At 48.2% G+C, this 22,218-nt stretch overlaps 1 protein-coding gene across 4 annotated transcripts in view; it reads right to left on the reverse strand.

The window, feature by feature from the left end:
• Positions 1–4,313: 4,313 nt before the first annotated feature.
• The window catches only part of LOC134481608 (uncharacterized), a 45,308-nt gene continuing 27,403 nt past the window's right edge, over positions 4,314–22,218 (reverse strand). The window contains exons 2-5 of one of the 4 annotated variants that reach the window (XR_015636388.1): positions 13,892–14,057; positions 12,329–12,456; positions 11,285–11,436; positions 10,842–11,145 (exon numbers count right to left, since the gene is read on the reverse strand). The gene's annotated coding sequence lies outside the window, so the exon portion shown is untranslated. Of the gene's footprint in view, positions 5,228–7,097; positions 7,220–10,839; positions 11,146–11,284; positions 11,437–12,328; positions 12,457–13,891; positions 14,058–20,736; positions 20,891–22,218 lie in introns of those variants that run through there. The other 3 variants (XR_015636387.1, XR_015636385.1, XR_015636390.1) reach the window with 3 other exon arrangements.

Genomic DNA, 22,218 nt, shown 5'->3' on the forward strand with positions numbered 1-22,218 from the left:
AGCGTGTGAGAGAATTTCTCAGAGTCTTTGATAAAGTGATGTGTTTTGGGAACTTCATAGAGGAAAATAAAGGAAGTAGCATTTCTGTTAAACTACAAAATCTGACATTTTATGGAGGGTTACATTGAACTTGTGTTACCTATAGCAATAAAACACTGGGAGACAGTGAAAGTGTGTGTTTCTTCCTGGTTCCATCTCACCAAAGTTCACTTATTTAAGAATACCTGCTTACCTCAGAGACGTGTTCAGAAACAGTGGATGCCCTGCGTCTGTCTGACTGATGGGAAGAGAGGGGCTCACAGAGAACAGTGGCTGATTCTAAATTTCAAAAGTCTTTCCTGGCCTTAGTACACTTTTCATTGTTGCAAATGTCAGCACCAAGGAACACAAATGATGGACCACTTTCTGATCCAATCGCATCACTGAGATCCAGGCTGGTTTTGACCATTTCAATGAGACACGTGGCCCACACTGCTCCTCTGAGGGGAAAATGGGTTCTGATTTTGGAGCTCTCTGTGAACTTCAGAACGGAAGAACCTAAACCATGAGAGTCGTTGAGAATTCTCCCAATTCCCATTCGAGACCTAAGTATAGGTTAGACCTTACTGAGCTGGCGCCCATTTGCATAAAGTGTCTCAGACCTAAGCACAGGTTAGACCTCACTGAGCTGGTACCCATTTGCATAAGGTGTCTCAGACCTTAGCCATCTCCCTACCCATCCAACACACACTAAGCACCTTCTGGGACCCAGAACTCCTGTGTCACCATCAACAAAGAGAGGTGGCAGGTAGGGATAGTCGGCTGGGTGCGTTAAGCTCTCGGACTTGCCTCTGACTACTCCCTTGTTTTCATGACAGAAAGTTCTTACTCGTGTAACACTGATAGGTATTTTACAAGGCCCCACATGTCCTTTTTCACTTCTTTCCAAGCGTGCAGGCTTATGCCACCTGGCCAGCTTTCCTTGGTCTCGCCTTTATAGCTTCACTCTTTCCAGTCCCCCTCGGCCGTGTTCTGAATGATTCACCTGACTACAAAGTTCCTTTCTCAAGTATTCTGGCCACTTGTTGAGTTTGAGAGACTCCTCTGGGCCCCACTCCCCAAAGGTTAGCCTGCCAGCTGATGTCCCTACCGGAGAAGGCTGATGGGCAAATCAACTATGAATGGTGGTACTGTCGGCCCCTCCACCCCCACCAGCACGGGCACCTTTATCTCCGGGCCGAATGGGGGAGCACAGGAAATACACTCCAAAGAAATCAAGCCGATCTGCCTAGAAGGGCCTGGAGTTCCCAGGGTGGAAGCTGATGCCTGAGAATAGCGCCCGCCTTGTTTTGGCATCAGTCAGAGCATGGATTCAGATTTCTGAAGGGGGAGGAAGGTTTAATTCTAGACTTCCAGTGTTCACAATACACCTGAAGGGAACCCCACAATATGATGTGGGACAGACAGGGGCCAGAAAGGGAACCTATGAGAGCCATACAGGAACCAACGGGATGCCTCCCCTGACAGCAATGGATCACAGACAGAGAGACAAACAAGAAGCAATGTGAGGACAGATGTTTAACCCATCACTTTTCTCTTCCTTTTAATATCGCATGTATGTGCACTCTGTGCATACCTGGCTCCCATAGAGGCCAGAACAAGGGCATTGGGGCCTCTGAAACTGGAATTGCAGATGGTCCTAAGGCACCATGTGGGTGGTGGGAATTGAACCCAGATCCTCTGCAAGAGCAATGAGTGTTCTTAATCTTTGAACCCTCTTCTCAGTCTCCCAGCTGAAAAAAAAAAATCTGTACAGAGATCTTTGAAACAAAGGCATCTTCCTCATCTACGTACTGTGTGTGGTTTTTGAATTGGTCAAAACCAGTTGGGGCCCCAGCCATGCAACTGCATTAAAAAGCTTCAGTTGTCATCCGGGCTAGCATTGATTTGATTTTCTGGAGTACAGCATTGTGTTCAGAAATGTATGTGTGCTGTCTCGTCTACCATGCACACTGTGGAGGGCACATCTAACACAGACTCTTCTGATAAAGACACTCGATGTTAGGTCATTTGTAAAAGGTCACGTGGCTAACAAAGTGAGAGTTAGGCTCAACACTGAGGCAGTTGCTATGAAATCCCTGGTCAATATTGGTGGATTGCCACCACCCTTCAAGGGTGGGCAGAACGAACATCTTCAGAAGTATACTTTGGGTCTAGTTAGAACACTTCAGTCAGGCATGAAGAAAACTTAGAGGAGGAGATTGGAGTGAGATGTGAGACTCAGAAACCCAGCAGCCTGGGGGATGGAAGAGGTGTGTGTGAAGCCTGTTGTGTTTATGGTTCACAGCAATCAGTAGGAGTTCTAAGGCTCTCACTGGCTCTGGTGGCCCATGCCATTTTATGTCTGACCAGTGTAGAGTTGAAGAGGAAGCTGGACTGGGAGCCATTCTTCTGAGAAAGATTCATTTACAGCTATCCATCCATCCATCCAGCTATCTATCTATCTATCTATCTATCTATCTATCTATCTATCTATCTATCTATCTATCTATTGTCTATCTATCCCTTTCTGGGAAGAGCTAGTCTTGGTCACACCCCCCCCCCCCGAGAAAGCAATAATGACCAGGAAAACACAAATAAATACATAGTGACTAAAACAGAGTTGCAAAAGCAACAAAAGAAAGACATCCAAGAAGCAGGTGGCATACCCCCTGAGAAGGATGGGCAGGTTTTGCTACAAACAGTGACCTCTTGAAGCAGGCAGTCATGAGATTCGGTCTCCCGGACACCATTGCCTTTAGGAAGCAAAATCACAAACTAGAATTGTGGAGCTCTTAGAGAAACAAGGGCAGAGCAGTAGAAAGAAATGAAACACAGGTTTTCCTTAATTCTGGGATCAGGATTTCATTGGTTTAGTTAAAATTTTTCCATATAAAAATCTGGCTTCTTTTAATGTTAGAAGGAAAAATATAAAATCTAACCAAATACACTGAACATACACAGTGCACACATACTGCACATACACACAGTGCACACACACTGCATACACATACTGCACACACACACACATACTGCATACACATACCGCACACACACACACACTGCACATACCCACTGTGCACAAATGCATACTCCACATACACACTGCACATGCAACACATATACACAGTGTACACACACTGCACACACACACTGCCCATACACACACTGAATACACATACAGCACACACACTGCACACATCTGCCCACTCCATACATACAGCTCACACATGCTGTACACGCTGTATACACACTGCACATATACGCACTGAACACAACACAGTGTACATACAGTGATTACACACTGCACGCAGGTGCTTTACACACTGCACGTACACTGAACATATACACACCAAGTACACACAGTGCACACACACTTAACACACTGCACATATACACACTGAGTACACACAATGCACACATGCTGTGCATACACATAGTGCACACACACTGCACATATACACACAGTGCACACACACACATTGAACAAACACAGTGCACACACTGCACATACACAGAGTGCACACATAATGCACACATGCTGCGCATACACATAGTGCACATACACTGCACATATATACACAGTGCACACACTGCACGTATACACACTGAACATACACAGTGAGAATATGCTACACACTGTACACATTCTGCACACATACACTGCACACATACACTCATATATGAAGATTCTCCCTCAAGTCCTGTCATGCATTCATGTTTCCCTGGGAAGCCTGCCCTGCTTTCTCTCCTTATCCCCTGTGGTGCAGAGACCTTGTCTCCACACCACACATTGTTCTACTTTACCCTACGATGCAGACAGAGCAACACACCAGACAAGAAGGCAGCTGTGTCCTACGGAGAATAAAAAAAAAAAAAAAACCATATGGGTTTGGTTTGGTTTGATTTGACATTTTGTTTTTTAGTTTTAATTTGCTTTTGGTCAACAGTAGGAATGAAAGGTAACCAGAAACTCTAGGTTACATGATAAAATAATGGCCTAATCTGAACTTTAAAATAGATAAGTGCTATTTGCTCTCTAGCTGTCTGGCTCAAACTTTTAGTACACCTCAGAAAATTTGAAATACAGCTGTCCATCCCCATGTATATGAGACAAGCAAAAGAAATGACCTGGGGGGGGGGGCGGCAGAGAGGGTTAGAATTGGGGGAGGGGCAGAGAGACATTACCTTCCCATGGAGCCAAGAAACGCTGTTTCTAGTGAATGCATCAAGACGTAAAGCTTTGAGCACACTATTAAAATTTATGAACTATATCAATAGAACAAACAAGAAAGAACATGTGACAATATTTATTAGAAGGAGATGGCAGCGGTGGGGGAGGGGTGACTAAGGTTATTATTAAAATAGTGTGCCAAAAGTTAAAGGGGAAAAAAACCCAGAGATTAAGCTCACTAATCAGATTTATGGGAGAAACTACGAGTACTAGCAACGAGGACTGGGAGGTGGGGGGAAGGATTTCACTCCGAACCAACCGTTCTGCTTTGATCAGGACAGGTACAATCCCAACGGGTGACAGTTCATGTTAGATTCAGTCTCAGCCCTCAGGCAAGACCCAAATGTGGTGTCTGTGTCTTAGTCTGTTCTGTGCTGCTGTAACAGATGATCACAGACCGAGCTATGTGACCCATAGAAATTTATTGCTCATGACTTCTGGAATCTTATATCCTATTTCAGCTCTGACACCATGAAGAAAAAGCAGTCCTTCTCCGGTCCCAAAGTGTGTCTCCTCCACTGCTACTCCGTGTCCCCTGAGAATGGTGACCCCCTCTGTCACAGTGCTTCTTAGTCATCTTTTGTGGTTCTTAGCAGGGTCACTACTATTCCTTCAACAAACATTTCCTGCGTGTCTACTAAGTGGCTAACTTTCCAGCAGAATTAGGGACATATTGGGAACTACCCAGGCAGAACCTCAGCCCCGTGGGATATGCATTCACTGTGGGGTTTCATTCATCTGGGGCCTCCCAGTGAGTCAGCTGCCAATTCCAGGTACCTCAGACATGTGCCTCTTTCACACCGTTTATCACACCATTGTAAGTTCAGGAGTTTGGGACAACACATCTTTTTCTGTCTTTCTCCCTCCTTGGAACCTTAGATAGAGGAGATAATAAACACTTGAACATCCACACGTTGACCAAGACGGTACAGAATTCTGTCACCTCACCCTTGTTCTCTTTATTTTTCCTCCTTCCTAAATAAAAAAAAAAAATTAAATTACTATTGTTCAGGGAAGGTATCCTCCTATACATGGACATGATCCAATATTCTGGAATGACAGAAAAATGCATATGAACTTGACCTTCCAGCGACGGCGTCTAGAAGAGGATAAGGAGACGGACCAGAGGAGGCCAGTCCAGAACAGGAAACACTTGTCATAATGTGGTAAGATGTGTGCCAGATTGTCACCGCCCGAACCCCAGGGCAGCAGCCGTGAGCACAGAGCCTGTCGAATGAAGAGAAATGCTGGGGGAAGTTTAAACATTTGACATCGTTTCTGTTTCTTGCAGGTTAGATGGGAGAGAGATAATCTCAAACCAAAGCTGGTTTATCTGAAAACAGAGGTGGGGGAGCCTGCCCGAGAGAGGAGCTATGCGTCTGTCTGTGCCTCTGTCTATAACCCCCAGATCTGAAATGATTAGCCAAGAGTCCAGTGTCTTGGAGCCTTTCAGGGTTGTGCTGCAGTGCTGTGCTCTTAGACACAGTGAGTAAGAGCCAGGCTGAGGCCGGAGATGAGCACGGGATAAGATTGAAGGCAGTTGCCGTGCCTCTCCAAGCGCCTCCTGTGAAGCGCTCAGGTTGGACAAAGGGGACACTCATGCCTATTGTTAACAGTGCTGCTGGGAAAATCAGATTGTCAGTGGTGTCCCTGGCCAAGCCACTGTTCCCAACTGTCTCAAGGCAGAGGGCACTGAATAGAGAACCCGAACAAGGTAGGACCCAGAGGCCAGAGAGAATTTTCAGGCTCTACACAAGGTTGTTTTCCCCCTGGAAGTGACTGGGCACAGACAGATTAGAGGCAAACTAGTTTCTTTTAAAATGTAGACATTACTGTTTGAACCATAAGGTGACAGCACCAATATCCCAACAGGACGTGTACTGACTGCAAAGCTGTAGATGCCCAACCGAGGACTTCCTCTCAGTGCCCTTCTCTTTGAAAGACGGCAAGGCCAAAGGGACCTTCCAAAGAGAAGGAGTGGGGGGGCTGCTGGAACCCAGGTCTCGGCAGCGTGAGGACTGATTTCCGGCCCAGTGATCACTCAGAGTCTCCACTCTTGCCTTCTCCACAGGAGGGACTTCATGGTAACTGTTCTGTTTCTTACCAGTCACTGACTGCTACGGCTTCTGTGCTAAGAATACATCCAAAGAGCAAACCCACCCTCAGGGGACTTATGACTCAGGGACAAGGCGGCAAGCAAGTGGCTGAGGGAACCTATATACAGAGGAGGAGACCGAGGTTTGATGTGCGGTGGGTTGAATTCATGCTTGTCCATCAGTATGGCTTCAAGGTAGACTACAGGAAGAGGGCGGGAGGAGCAGGGAGGACGGAGGAGCTCCCAGTGTCTGTCTCTCTCCCTGTTTGACTAGAGTGACTGGAAATGTTCCGCTCAGTTCTCCACCACTGTCGGGAGCACCTAAGAGGATTAACTTAGAAGGAAACGGGTGTATTTGGGTTTGTTTTGTGGGTGCTTAGATCCATAATTAGTTAGCACTGATGATTTTGAGCCTGTGGCAAATTGGTGCCTTGGACAGGGAGCGTAGGAAGGAGTAAAGTGCTCACCTCAGGACTATCGAAATCAAACACAAGGAGAGAAAATATGGCTATCCTACAACTCCCTTCAAGAGCCTGTGGGGAGGTGAGGGGCACCAGATTTGGGAGTCAGCAGGTACTGGGTTAGGCATTTTATAAAGCTCCTGGGTCTTCCCACTATCCTTACCCCGCACCCCTGCATCCACCACTGCATATGCCTTCTCCTCTATGCCATTTCCCATGGGCAAAAATGTGGTTCTCTTAAGGAAGTCTATGCCTGCCCTCCTTATCTACCGATACCTTACCAACTCACCCTTCGCCTGAAACCTCCCAGCGCCCCATCATTTAAAGACTGTGCTGTTTCCTAGTGCTGCCAAGCTGGGGAACGCAGGACACTTAACGCATCATCCTTTGGGGAACATTCCAGATCATGTCCTAGGAGAGAAAAGAAAAAAGAAAAGACTGGAGATGCATCTGGAGATACCAGGCCTTGGATGCCAGAGGAGTTTAGCCGTGTTTGCCTTCCTTCCTTAGCACATCCCAACGTCCTTGCAAGCCACGGGCAGAGACTTTGGAATGTGCCAGCACCGGCCCTAGAAGGAAAACAGAAAGCCTTGGGAAAGCAAAAGTAGGCCTTCTGCTAACGTCTCACTTGACCCTGAGGCTTCCTGCCCCTTGGCAAAGCTTTGCAGCCAGAAGGTCAAAGCCTGCAGCCTGCGGAAGATTCCTCCAGATAAAGACTGGGTCCTGATAAGCTTACTTCCTCCCCTCAAGCTGGGAACAGTCCCTTCCCAGAACCCAGTCTCTGCTTCCTTTATTACTCTCAGAGCTCAACAGTGGAAGAAAACACTTTCCCTGGGGCCATTTTGCTCTTGGAGTCTACCCCTCCCCACCCCGTCCTTAGAACTTGGAGTAAGTGGATGTGGACTCAGGGTCAACCACAGTTTACACAGCACCTGTAAAGACAGAGATTTCCCTATCCAGGTTCAACTAAAAAGAAACATAGATATGTATTTCCTTAGAAAAGTCGTTACCCAGAAAGCAGAAGTCTCACAAAGATAAAATCCATTAGAAAAGTCTACCTGAAATATTTATAAAAATCTCTTTTGAGGGCACTTACCAGCTCACTAAAGGAGTCCCATTGCACAAAGGTATAATGTGTGACTGAGAGACCTCTTTACCAGAACCCCAAGGTCTACCAAAAGAGGTGTGCTTCAGACAGGAAACCAAAGCCCAAAGAGAAGGAACAAGCGTGTGCCCAAGGACTGGTGTTTGGAGGTTCCCATCATAAAACAAACTGCATAGGCCTGGCTGGGGAACTTGCAGTTGGAACTGAGTCCTCCAGTTAGGGACTGGCTGTGTGGATCAGGGCATGGGACACCTCAGAAGTAGAGCTGAGTTCCAGAAGCTTGTACAGGAATGAAGGGAGACTGCGTGTTGCCAGACTTTGCCGGTTCTCTGTAAGAAAGGAACTGGAGACTCTCATAATGGCCATACCTTCGGGGGGGGGGGTGCCCTTTGAAGCCTCCTGCCCTTCTGGTCTCTTCTCCAGCACATGGAGGGAAAGGTGTGAAAGGTAAAAGTTTTAAAGTTGCCCCCCCCCCCCCCCCAGACACAAAGTTTAGAGCAGAAGAAACAGGTTAGGCCTCAGAATTGTATGTTCCAGGAAGCCTCTCCTAGGGCTATAGAATAGGCAATTACATCTGCTGGTTCAAGCAACTTCTCCTAGGAACTAGCAGACCATAAAATTAAACAATCTTGAGAAGCAGGAAGCAGCTTCTCCTAGGAAACAATCTTGAGAAACAGAGAGCTTCTTCTCCTTGTGATATTTCACTGTTATTCTTCACACTTTCCAATGACGCCATCCCTGCCCCCTCGGGTTGTGGTTTCCCCCTTTAAATACCCTTTCTCCCAGCCTCTTGGGGTCGAGCTCCACTGCCCCTGCATGGGATATGAGTCTCGACCCCAGTGCACTGGTTGCTATCGATAAACCTCATGTGATTACAGCAAGGATGGTCTTGTGTGAGTTCTTGGGGGGGGGTCGCGTCATCCCAAGACTTGAGTGGGGGTCTCCCCGCTCCGGGGGTCTCTCAGGTGAGCTAGTTGAAGGGTATGAGATAATAAAGGAACAGAAGCCAGCAGTATCTGTGACAGTCACTTCCCCTATCCGTGGGCAGCTGACATTCCCCTGCTAGCCCCTGTGTGCACGTTCAACTATGACTCCAGTTACCAGTGTCATCTTAACACAAGCTAGAGTCACCTACAAAAGGGAACCACAATTACAGAATTCCCTTGATCTAATTGGCCTGGGGTCATGTCTTTGGGTCACTGTCTTTATTGCTAGTTGATATAGAAGGACTCAGCCCACTATGGGAGGCGCCACCCCTAGGTAGGTGGGCCTGGGTGATATAAGACAGCTGGTTGAGCAAGAGACCATGCAAGAAGAAGCCAGTCAGCATATCCCTTCATGGGTTCTGCTTCAATTCCTGCTGAGTTCCTGTCCTAAAACTCTTCAGGGATGGACTCTGACCTAGAAATATAAGCCTTTTCCCACCAAGTTGTTTTTGGTTAAAGTATTTGTTGCAACAACAGAAAAGCAAACTAGAACACCACCTCCAACAAAGGCAGGTGGGACCCGACTTTCATTCTCATTTTCCAGTGGAGTAAATAAAATAAAAAGAAAACAAAGGCACACAGTGATGAAGAAATTCCCAAAGGCCGAGAGTAGTGGGTATGCCTTTAGTTCTGGCACATGTAGATTTCTATAAGTTCAAGGCTAGACTAGTCTATAGCGTGAGTTTCAGGCTAACCAGGGCAACATGGTGAGACCTATTTTCAAAAAGAACTTTTTTTTTTCTTTTGGAAAGGGAGGGAGGGAGGGAGGGAGGGAGAGAGAGAGAGAGAGAGAGAGAGAGAGAGAGAGAGAGAGAGAGAGAGAGTGACTCCTGCAGTGATAGGTGATATCAAGATTGTCACCTCATATGCCTGTCTTCAATCCCAGGTTATAAACCACAGAACAGGCAGTGTCCCCTCTGCTGTGCCCTAGGAGACCAACACAGATACCCTTTGATTAGCCCACGAGTGAGCTTGGGCCATACTGCAGGGAATCCCCCAGACAAATAGTTCTATGCCTGGACCTGCTAGGCTGGAGTAGTCTGGAAGGAACTGGGGCACTGGGCATCCTGGTCCGGGTCTTTTCTGCCTTTCAGCTGATTTCCCCACTATCTGGGAAACAGCCTGCAGGGTAGAAAGAGCACATTGGTGCTTCAAAGATGAAGAAATGGGAAGTGTTTTTCCTGCAACCCATCGTGCTGAGCATTGTGGTAAGAAACAAAAGAGAAGAAATAGATGCCCTGGAGGACTTGGCTTCCTGGCTAGAGAGACCAAGTAAACTCAGGTGAACTACCCAAGATTCTGTGGAGGTAAAGCCGGGGGCGGGGGGCAGGGAGAGTCTTTGAGAAAGTCTAACCTTAGCTATTCCCTTTGAGGCTGCTCTCCTGCCCCGGGCCCTGTAGGTGGTGAGTAAGAGGAAACATATTAGAAGTTCCAGCTGGGAGGCCTGGTGCTGTACCCCCTTGGGTCTTTATCACACCCTTTCATGCCCCGGGCTCTGTAGGTCACTTCACAGCAGCTATTCTGTGGCTCCCAGGGGGCCTCACACTTTGCTTACCAAGTAAACTGTTGAGGTCTTTCTTACATCCCCAGCCTCTGGCTCCCAGGGAGCCTCATTGTTAGCTGAGGACTTAAATTTGCATAGGAAGATTCTTGAAGTCTTCAGAACCACAAAGGAGTTTTATGGGCCTGAGGGTGTAGGCTCCCCAGGATACGGAATGCTCTCTCCTCTGGCCAGGTTCTATCTTCCTGTCAAAGTAGTTAGTCCAACAAGAGAGCACATCCCTCTACCCCACCACCACCACCACCACCTTGTACCAATTCTTCAATTGCGTCAGATTGTGAAATCAAGCTTCCCCCGATGAAATGAGACACAGTAACCACCTGCCTTGGGGATAAAAAGGCACGGACAGTCTTGGCCAAGTGTGCTTACTACTAACCGTGTGTGTCAAAAATGCTTTTATTTTGTTTGCTAGCTCCTTTGAGCAACATGGAGACTATTCTGCCCCCACCACACCCCCCACCAGTGGGTGTGTCCAGTAAGTAACAACTTCAGCTTAAGAAAATAAAATCGAGTAAGGAGCCCATACGAGCCCTGTGGGAGAATACAGATCTTCAAATAAACAGCAGAGAAGGGACGGGTCTGGGGTGGTGTTGAAGGCGGCTTAATCTGAGACCATGCGTGACTTCAGAGCTTCTTCTGAGAGCCAGCGGGGGTTGGTTGAGAGTGACCTAGAGCTACCACAGGTCTGAGGAAAGGAAGGAATACAAAATGAGTGAATAGAAGCAAACATGGAGGAGCCTCTCACGAGTGACTGGGCTGACCAAGTAGGTCCTCCACTGAGCCACATCCTAGCTAGAGGCAGGATCACTGAAGGACACACAGACCTTGGTCATTCCTCTGTGGCAGCCAAGTGCCCAGCCACTTGTGCAGGGTTTGGCCCAGATCTCCCTCTAAAGTCCAGGAAGAGAGGGGGTGAGGAGCCTCGGGTGAGTTCACACATCGTCCCGTCTTCAGAAGCCAGGGAGAAGATGAACACCTGGACAGGAAGCCAACACCCATGGTGACTTTCCATTAAGAATCACTGGCCTGCAAGGTGATGAGTCCCAGAACTTGCCCTCCCTCTAGTTGTTCCCTTTTCTCCCCCTCTCTCAACTTAGAAGAAAAAGGAACATTAATTAGAGGGAGAACTGTCTGTAGTCTGGGGAACTTCCCAACTTCAGGCAGGTCTATTTTCCTATGAAGACCCCTGGAGCTGGACACAGGGAGCTGTGACTGCGCCTGAATCATTCATGAGGTGCGTGGGAGGGATTGCTTAGGAGAGGGGGGCAGAGGCTACCATAGAGCGCTCCTTGTTTTTCATTTAGCCTGGAGCTGAATTCTGAATGAACAGATTTCAGGTAACACATCTACCCCTTCAACAAGAGAGAAGGACATTGAGGCAGTGAGTTAAAAGGATAATATTATAATCAAGCAACGGCACCCAGTTTCCAGAAGCTTTGGAAACAGAAACAACTAAGTTAGCCTATCCTTAACAGAGGCGTACAAAGGCAGGTTAGCTCTGAGCATGCTCAGAATGTCTTCCTGTTCCCATGCCATGGAGACAGAGAGTTCAAGGAGAAGTTCACTTGTGCTTGCAAAACTCAAAGAAGTGATATGGGTACCATACAGCATGTCCCCTGGGCCTGAGGACTGCCCCAGCTGAGGTAGAGCCAAGACAATTGTGGATGACTTTGAACTTGAGAAGGAGGAAGTGGGAAGAGACAAGAAATCAGTCTACGATAACTTACTGCTTCTCTCACCAAAGCTCACCCACAAGGGTGGGACCTGGTCAAACATTTCTTAGAAGTGGAAAACTGCTTCCTCTGGGATCAGCCGAAGAAAAGAGGAAGCTAATTAGATAAAAATTGAGGAAGCTGCGAGTCACAAACCTGCTGAGAATATTCTAGACGCCACCGTCAATCATCATAAACTACTGCTTGCTCAGAATCTTCTATGCCACCCTCTGCTCCAAGGGCTCGTAAGATGGACTCTGGGCGAGACCAAGGCCCCTGTGTTCCTTCTCACAGAGAATGGAGGGAGATAGCAAGTCACAAGGGAGAACACGGGAGAACAAAAGACAGATGTGCTGTGAAGCCAAAGGTCCCCTTTTCCTCTTCCTCCTCCTCCTCCTCCTCCTCCTCCTCCTCCTTCTCCTCCTCCTCCTCCTCCTCCTCCTTCTTCTTCTCCTTCTTCTTCTCCTTCTTCTTCTTCAGCAAGGGCTTTACTGTTACAGCTTTTGAAAAAGGTCTTCATAGACCTGTGTTTCATTGCTCCATTTAGACTAGAACCCTCTTGAGACAATATAGTACATGTCCCCCACCTTCCTACCTATCCATCCATCCATCCATCCATCCATCCATCCATCCATCCATCCATCCATCTACATGACATTTCCCCTTTTTCCTTTTCTCTACAGAAATGCAGAAAAGAGCAGCATCCGACACCTGGTGCTTGTGAATTTATGGTCTTATGTGATACAAATCTACATGCTATTAGACGGAGTGCAACCTAATGCCTGTCATTTGAAGGTGGGTGTGATTATCCTGGAGTCTCAGAATAGGCAAAGACGGTAACTTAGAAGAGCTTAGACCCTGCAGAGAAGACAAATGACATTTAGGACCCACTTTTTCTGTTAAGTTAGCAATGTGACCTCTGTGAGTTAAACTTCTTGAATAGGAAATAAATAAGACCTCTTTCAAATGGCTATGCAGACTAGTAAATGTTATAGCACACTTAAATGCTCACCTTGAACACAGAAAGTGTTCAAGAAACAATAGGTGGAAAAGAGGGAGGGGAGGGGGAAGGGGAAGAGGAGGTAGTGAGATCCAGCATCACAATGTTTAGTATCTACCCTCCCTTCCCCAATCATTCGCATGAAGGGACTTAACAAACAACTTTTCCTTGAGGCATTTTCAAACTCTCTGAGTGCCGCTCACCTGGATGGATGGGTGAGCGACCAGGAATCTGAGGAGGGCAAGATGCCCAGGAACCTGTGAACAACACTGACCTTAGTTTCCAACTTGGGAGTTCTTTCTCATCCGGAACCAACAAGGAGCTAAAGCCACTCACTCACTCACGCCTGAGATGTGAGTGTGAAAGCTGCTTTAGCTGCCAGAGGGACACGTGCCTGTCTTCCTGAGCCTAGTGGTAGACACTCCCCCCAAGACCAGCTTTTGACCTGAGATGGTGCTTGATCTGGCCTCACATTGGATCTCACTGGAAAGAGAAGGCATTCTTACCTTTCCCTCTCCCCCACTCGGTAGAGAATGAGCCAACGAAGTCTAGTGACAACTTATAAGAGAGGAGACCACCGCAAAGCCTAAGTGACTGTCCAACCAGTCACCAACCGGCTCGATGGCAAAGAATTCAGCCAGGTGAGCAGTGCATGGGGTTAATCCAACTATCATTTTCATCAGCTTTTCAGTCTAGGCGACCCAGAGCATACTCCTCACCTTCCGTGCACTGATCCAAGTGACCTCGCGCACAGTAGCGTGGTATCTTGCAGTCTTCGAAGGACATTTGCATGTAAGTCTCTACTTGGTTTTCACGATCAACTGCAGGGCTTGGGAGATGGTTTGGTCCATAAAGAGCTTCCTATGCAAGCGTGAGGACCTAAGTCTAAAAACAAGAGCAAAAACAAAAACAAACAAAGAACAGGCGTGGTGGTGTGTGCCTGTCATCGCAGAGCTGAGGTGAAGACAGGCTGGTCCCTGGACTCAATGGCCAGCCAGCCTGGTCTACTTGGCAAATCCCAGGACAGTAAAAGACCTTACCTCAAAAAACAAGGCAGACGACCCCTGAAGAATGACACATGAGGTTGGCCTCTCTCATCCACACACATGTGCACGCTCCCATACAAGAATACCCACACTTAGAAGTTTTCCCACACATACGTGCATGTGCACTTGTACAAAACAATGAAAAAAGAAACAAAAGGTTAAGGTATTTCTTCTGTGGCACAAGGCAGACCAGATATCCTAATTCATACAAATGTGCTTTTTCCACTGTGAGGAAAGAGGAGGGGACCAGCACAGCCCTGTAACCAGACTGCTAATAACAAACTAGGGAGAGACCAGAGAAAGTGACACTGCCATCCAAAAGTTCAGGGCACCCCAGGAGCAGTCCAGAGATGTGGACACAGAAGCAAATGACAGAGTTTTCTGAGGTCCATGGGGTTAAGTTAGTTGCAGTTCTGTTTTTAATACAGGAGACAAAATCCCAACTGTAAGGGCCAAGAGACAAGGGTTGGGAACAGACAGTAGGATGTGATGTGGAGCCCTGTCCACAGAACTCATTGTCAGTTTTAATGTCATACAGACCAGGTTTACACTCTACAGTTTGCTCCGCTCAGCACAGAAAGCAACCACGGTGGTGATACCAATCACTCCGACTGCTCCGATTGACTAACTCCGATCACGTGTTTACCCACGGGCCAAGGGATGAGGTCAATGCTGTCCCAATCAAATGAGCTGACAGTGAGGGTGTGGGGGGTGTTTTCAACAGAAAGTTTGGGGCGCTATAAACCGATACGATGGAAGGGGTGGGCAGAGAAAACCCGGTCGCCGGGACTGTGTTGGTTGTGGCTTCCCAGAAGCTTCCATGGATGGGGGCAGTGGTGATGAAAGGACTTGATACAGGGTTGCAAGGTAGCACTAGGCAGGGAGTCGCAAAGTCCTTGGCTGTAATTCCAGCTCTCTCTGTAACTACCGATGTGACTTTGAACAAGTCATTGAGGGTCTCTGGGCTTCAGTGCCTCCCGATGTAACAGAGAGCAGTAATTTAAATAAAAGTAATGGCAAAAGCTCCCCGGGTTGCTGTGAGGATCCTGATGTGATCCAATTGGATGAGATCATAGGCAGAAAAGCCTTTTGAAATGCTAAGTGCAAAAGATTTATAAATATCAGAGTGTATTTGAGGCAGGAGAGTAGCATCGGCAGAGACATGAAACAGGACCAAGTAGCGTGTATAGGAGGAATAGTAAGCAGGCTCGGCTTGGAGTGAAAAACTGGGCTTAGGGATGGAAAGCTAGCATGGAGTGACCCCACACAGCAAAGGCTGAACGGTGGCCAGCCCCAGCCCCAGGAAATTCTGGTCTGCTGCAAGATGACATCCAGAAAGGCAAAGCAAGTCCTCCCAGTTAACAGGACCTTCCCATGGACAGCCAGCTTTCCCAGTGGGGAGATACCAACGCTGGCTGTGCCCCTGGCCAGTATTCAGTTTCTGGGAGGCCCTTGCCCCTGTCTCTCACCAAGGACTCACAGGAACAGGTGGAGAATGGAGCCCTAGAGGAAGGCAGGTCAAGGTCCTGGAGGGTGGGGCATGGGAAGAAGGTTGGGGAGGAGGAGGTGGTAGGAGAAGGGGGGGGGAGGAGAAGGACGAGGAGGAGAAGGAGGAGGAGAAGGAGGAGGAGGTGGTAGGGGAAGGAGGTGATAGGGGAAGGGGGGGAGGAGAAGGACGAGGAGGAGAAGGAGGAGGAGAAGGAGGAGGAGGTGGTAGGGGAAGGAGGTGGTAGGGGAAGGAGGTGGTAGGGGAAGGAGGAGGGGGAAGGAGGAGGGGGAAGGAGGAGGAGGAGAAGGAGGAGGAGGAGGTGGTAGGGGAAGGAGGAGGAGGGGAAGGAGGAGGAGAGGGAAGAGGAGGAAGAGGAGTGGGGAGGAGAGGAGAAGGTAGCAGGTGAGACTCAATGGTTGTGGTCCTTCTGTGTGATCAGCCCTGGTTAAGGAAAATCACTTGAACTTACCAGCCCCATGAGTTGGGTCCTTCCCAGAGCTAAACTCTAGGTTTCCTTGCCCTGTCAGGAGGGCTGAGAATGCTGAGCAGGTAGGGAGGAAGAATTGTCTGGACTGGATGTTTTGTGACAGGCCTGGGAACTTTCAGAGACAGGTCTCTCTAAATGGGTGCTGCTGTTGTTGTTGTTGTTGCTGTTGTTGTGAGTCGGTATGTCTGTCTACCTCTCTACCATCGCAAGGGACAGGAGTAAGAACTAAGAATACTGCACCCCCAGGAAGACAAGCCTCGCCCTTTCCTAGGAAGACTAGGGAGTCCCCACAGCCCGAGTCTTGCTGTGTGGGATTGGGAATGGAAGTAAGAGTGGTGTCTGTCCATAGATAAGCACTGACTTGCTTAGCGTACCCACCAGTTTACAGAAGACTCTCACGTCGCCTCCTGTCTGTGAATTCTCCCACGGTAAGGGCAGACAGGGTTGATCATAGCAGTCCATGCCATTTGCTCACAATCCCAACTGCCACGACACAGGACAGCCAAGACCTCTTTGAACTCTGGCTCACTGCTGTGTCACTGTGGAGACTGAAAGCCTTGAGAAGTCACCTCCTCTCAGCCTAGGATGAAACCCTAGTGGGCCATGATAGCTGGGGTCAGGGTGGGGGTCTGGAGGTGTGTATTTCAGCCTCCCCTAAAAGCTCTGGGGACCTCCTGCAGATCGGCCTTGAGGACATTCTCTAAAGAGGCTCCTGTGCTATTCCAGGAGTTGAGCAAAGCCTCCTCATTCTTCTCCCTCCTCAGCTATTAACAGCAAGCTCCCTTCAGCCCTAAGACAGAGAGAGGTGACTATGTCTGGCTGGACCTGGGCTGCAGGTGATGGTGGAACTCTTTTGTGCTGTGACTTGGTTTGCCCAGAGGCCATTTTGCTGGAAGGATGAGCTACAGGGAAAGGAGCTTCACCACAGGTGAGCAAAGAGAGACAGCCGGCTCAGAGGCTTTTAAATGTAAAGTGCTCTCTAGAGAGTTCGAAAAGGCCCGATTCCGGGGAGATCAAAGTCAGAAAATGCATGCTCCTCCAGAATCAAAGGCTCCTTGCTCTCAAGAGCAGACAGCAAAGATCCCCCTCCCCTGCAAGAAGAGCCAAGCAGAACAATGGAGGGTGGCGGCCCCTCCCCCAAACTAGAGGAGGCCTGGCCAAGTCTGCAAACATCTGCACCTGGGATGCACCTGCCAGGCAGGACTGACCTGGAAGCGGCGGAGTGCACCTGCTCTTTTGATTTCCCATCATTCACTGGGTGGGGATGGCTCCATGGCTTCTTACAGCGCCCTCTTCCCTCCCTCCCACTTCTGGTTGGCTGAAGGGTGTAGTGGGGAGGGCGGTTTCCAGTTCCAGCGCATCTAGTTATTCCCTCTGTGACCTTGGACTGTCCCTAGTTTGGCGAGGTTTGCTCAGCCTTGTAGATTCAGTTCGTCTGCCTTATTGACTCTTGGGGAGCCGTGGATTCAGTTGGGACAATGGGTGGGACTTACTCTACATTCAAGAATGAGTCATTCATGTGGCTTTGACTGGAAAACAGAGGAGGAGAAAGAAAAACCTGAATTTTCCTCAGTTCCAACTAGGTTTTTTGTTTTTGTTGTTTTGTTTGTTGGGTGTTTTGTTTTTATTTTTGATTCATCAAGAAAATTGATGGCTATGGCTTACCTCAGTGGTACAGAGCCAAAAGCCCTGGTTCCTTCCCCAGCATGGGGCAGGGGAAAGGGAGAGAGAAAGAGAGAGGAAAGAGAGAGGGAGGGAAAGAGAGAGGAAGAGAGTAGGGGAGGGAAGAGAGAGAGAGAGGAAGACGAGAGGGAAAGAGAGAAAGAGAGGGAGAGAAAGGGAAAGGGAAAGAGAGGGAGAGGGAGAGCGACAGGGAGAGAGAGGGGGGAGGGGGAGAGAAAGAGAAGATCAGTGGGAGGGAATGTGGAAGTTAGGAAGGAACTGAAGCACACAAACTGTCCCTGTGCAGGTGACCTCAGACATACCTATCCTTAGTCCTTGCACCATCCTTGAGGTGGCCAGGATGTCCTTGATTACTCATTCCCTGACACCTCCTAGGCCCTGGCCTCTCTTGTATTTACCTTGCTCTCCCAGTAAACAGTGCTCCCCACTGTGCCCCAGCCATGAGCAGACCCCTTCTGTAAAACAGAGAAAGAGGTTCTGTCTTCGTTGTGTCCCCCTGTACTCTAACCTCATCCCCCCCCAATCTACTTCTTGAAGACTTAGCTACACTCTGGGCTGTGGGTCTGCGGCCCCCCTCAGTCTCAAACCAACTTCCTTCTGTCTCTACTTTTCTACTAAACCTGCTTTGACAAAGCCACCGGCAGCTTTCACTGCCAGGTTCAAATCTCTGTCACACAGACCTAAATGCTACTCTACTTACAATTTTAGGTTAAATTATCGTGTTCGATGTCCCAGTCCTCAGGTTTGGGTTTTCTCTGATTGATTACCCCTTCATCTCATTTGCGACAGTCCTGTAACTCCACACCCATAAAATACAAACAGCCTAGAGTTTTCTAAATATTTTTATATAAAGAGAATAGTTTATTCTGTGTTTCACATACAGTCTAAAAGTTTCAAATACTTTTGTCTCCAGACTTCTGAACGTCATACTTCCATGACCAAGAGTGGCTGGATAATCAATGAAGAGGGACCTCTCAGCATGTATCTACTGTCACCACCTCCCAGAAGGTGATTATCACACCATTTCCATCACAGTGATTACTCTTCCACCCAAGCTGTCCCCAGACCAGAAGCCCAAGGCTTCATCTCCCTCCCCCAAAATTACACCAAGCCCTGCCACCAACATCTCTTTTCCTCAAGCCTGTGGCACTCTCTCTCCATCTTCTCACCCCAGCTCTGGTGTAGTTCTATGTCCCCTTTCCCATAAAAATGGTGCCAATTCCCCGCTTGATTGATCTGCCTTCAATCTTGTCCTTCTCAAGATCATCTTTAAAGGGCCATCAAGAAACTTCACTCAATGTCAATCAGACATCCCTACTTAGGACTCCCTGTCCTCAGTCAGACAGGTTCCTACAAACCTCCAAGACTGATATCTTAACAACAACCATCTGCGTGTGCACCAGATTTATTCTATAAGGTGTTTACCTCACCTTATAGTCTATCACTGATGGAAGCCAGGGCAAAAGCTGTAGACGGAAGCTTGAAACCAACATCACGTAAGAACACTGCTCAAGGGCTTGTTTCTAAGCTTATATTCAGTTCCCTTTCCTACATAGGCCAGGCCCATGTGTCCAAGGATTGTTCTACCCACAGTGGTCTGGGCTTTCCCACATCAATCTCTAATCAAGAAAAAAATTCCTCTTTTGTGGTTCCCGTCTCTCAGGTATGTCAAGTTGACAACCAAGGTTAGATGTCATCACAAGTCTACCCCTTGTTGGCTTGACACACAAACACATCAATGTTAAACTATAACCCTCCCTTTCTTGTTTGCCCCCTAAGACCTGACATGAATCTCACAATTCCAAACGTCCAAATTTAGGAATACCGCAAGTCTATTAAAAATTTCATCACTTAGAAGTTCAATTTCTCAGTAAGTCATCTCACACTGAAAGAGGATCGTTAGCACTAAGTATTCTCAGAGCAGTTAACCTCTTTCTCACTTCCCTAGCTGACGTCAGAAACTGCCTCATTCTGTGGCCAATGGTCAGGTGGGCCATGGAAAACTCATGCTACTTTCTCCCACCAGAGAAATCCGTCATAGCTGAAGATACAAACACAGAGGCAATGACCTCTGCAGAAACTGCACAATGGTGGGGGAATTCAGCGCAGAGATGTGGGGTTGGACATGGAGATCCTTCAAGGCTGCTGGAGTTTTCTACTCACTTGAAGCAATGAAGGCTGAGGATTCCATGTGATGGCAGTTTGGGACAAAATGTATAGCAAGTGGATTTTCAAGCAAGTGCTAATCCTAGGTTAGCAGCTCAGTGCAATTCCTGATGTACTATTGTGATTGTACCCTGCTTGTGACGCCGAGAGAGATCATGCAAGCTGTGTGTCTAATACTTTGTTCTCCTCCAAGACCTTTCAGTGAATCCCTTTAGCTTCCTGGCAAGATTCTAACTCAACTTGTGTTCCCATCTTCCTCCCTGGTTTGAGACCACTTCTCTTCCTCGTAGGCACGTGCTCCAACTGTGCTGAAACTCATCCAACTCCCTGACTGCTATATGTAAGCTTGGACCTCAGTGACCCTGGACTACATTATTCTCTCTCTAGAGCACCCTGCTTCTTGCTTCGACCAAATGCCAGCCTTGGCATCCTTCATTCTCCTGGAGTGTTAGCACTCTGTGTCACCAACACACCGGATCCCTCACCTCAGCACCTGTTACATGCTATTTAAATTGCTGGTTACCAGTCTGTCTCCTAGCTAATGTGGCCCCTGCAGCCCTTGGGTGTGTCGAGAAGGATATCTCCGACTGGAGATGATAAATCTCCCATGGCAACGTTTGCCCAACGATCAGAAAAGAAAGGAATTGGCCTTATGTGGGAGGAGAGGAAGACGGACATAGAGATTGTTCACACTTGAGCCAAAAGTGGAGATTTAATTTAATGATACAAGGCCACGTATCCCCCCACTCCTTCCACCCATAGGTGCCTGCCCTTGGGTCAGCCCATTGCCCAGTTTTCTTCTTCCTTTGAGATGAGCATGGTGTGTCTGATGTGTGTCTCACAATCCCTAAAAGTGAAAGGAAAAGTGAAGCCGGTCAGGTCTCCAGCTGGATCTCCTTGCTGTACACCCCACTCACCTCCCCTGCACCAGGTCCTGCCCTGTGATCAGGGTTTAACATGCATCAGTGAAACGTCCTCCGATCTGAGCTGATCCTTCTGCTAATACAAAGTGGCAGCTTTTAAATAGGGTGGCCTCCGATTGTCACTTCCAATCACAGGCTGTGCTGAGGGAGACTTAGAAAGACTTAATCGTCTTAAGAAAACAAACAGAGGCCTTTCTGCCGAAAAGCAGTGTGCCCACAGATAGACAGATAGACAGGACAAAAGCTGGCATGCCCAAGATCTTCCTGTAATCCACCCCACACTGCACCAGCACTTACAGACCAGGGCCTGGCGAGTGAAGCTGACGAACTCGACGAGCCCCTCACCCTTTCCAATTAGCGTCTTGTTCCTGCTCGCTCCCTCTTGCCGTCTGCCTCCCTGTGTGCATCTGGCCCTTTTAAAGGCACAAGGTATCTGCTGATAATCCCTACACAACTCTCAGATGGCCTCAGACCATTAAAATTTAGAATATGACAGATGAAGAGAGAAATCAGGCCTCTGGGAAGCCTAGTCGAATGCCTTCATTCTGTAAGAGTGGGAGAAAGTCCAGTTAAGAAGGTAGAACCATTGGCAAACAGACAACCAGAGAGAGTAGAGAGGCCTTCTGGTTCCTAGCACAGTTCTCTTCTGCTCTAACAGTGCTGTGCACCCGCACCTCCAAGGTGTGTGTGTGTTGTATGTGTATGCACGCATGCACATGTATGCATATGCTTGTGTGCACATGTGCTTACATGCATGTGTGTGTGCCTGTGAGAGAGAGAGAAAGAGACACAGAGACAGAGAGAACACACACGCAGATGTTTATGCCAGGATGGCTTCCCCAAACCACTTCCTACCTTATTCTCTGAGACAATGTCTCTTACTGAACCTGGAGACTGACCTTTTCGCCAGACTAGCTATCCACCAGGACCCACCTGTCTCCACTGTGATTTGTAGACACACACTCAGCTTTTTATGTGGATCCTGGGGAACCCAAACCCATGTCCTCCTCACGCTTGCATGCCAGGCATGACACCCCTGATCCATCTTCCCGACTCTTCTCTTGGGGACTTTGAAAAACTCTAGACTGCCTATTGAATGTCCCAAACCCTAGAGTTCCGACTGTCTGGGGCTTTGGATATCACTGGCTTTGTGAACTTCCTCTGGGACAAAATTCTGACTCAAAGGTCAGAGTCCATAAAGATACTCCATGTCCCTCAGCTCCTCTTCTATCTCCTGAGGAACCAGTGTGCA

The sequence above is a fragment of the Rattus norvegicus genome, chromosome 13 (genome assembly GCF_021556685.1).
Source record: "Rattus norvegicus strain SHRSP/BbbUtx chromosome 13, alternate assembly SHRSP_T2T, whole genome shotgun sequence".
In the NCBI taxonomy this organism is placed as follows: Eukaryota; Metazoa; Chordata; class Mammalia; order Rodentia; family Muridae; genus Rattus; species Rattus norvegicus.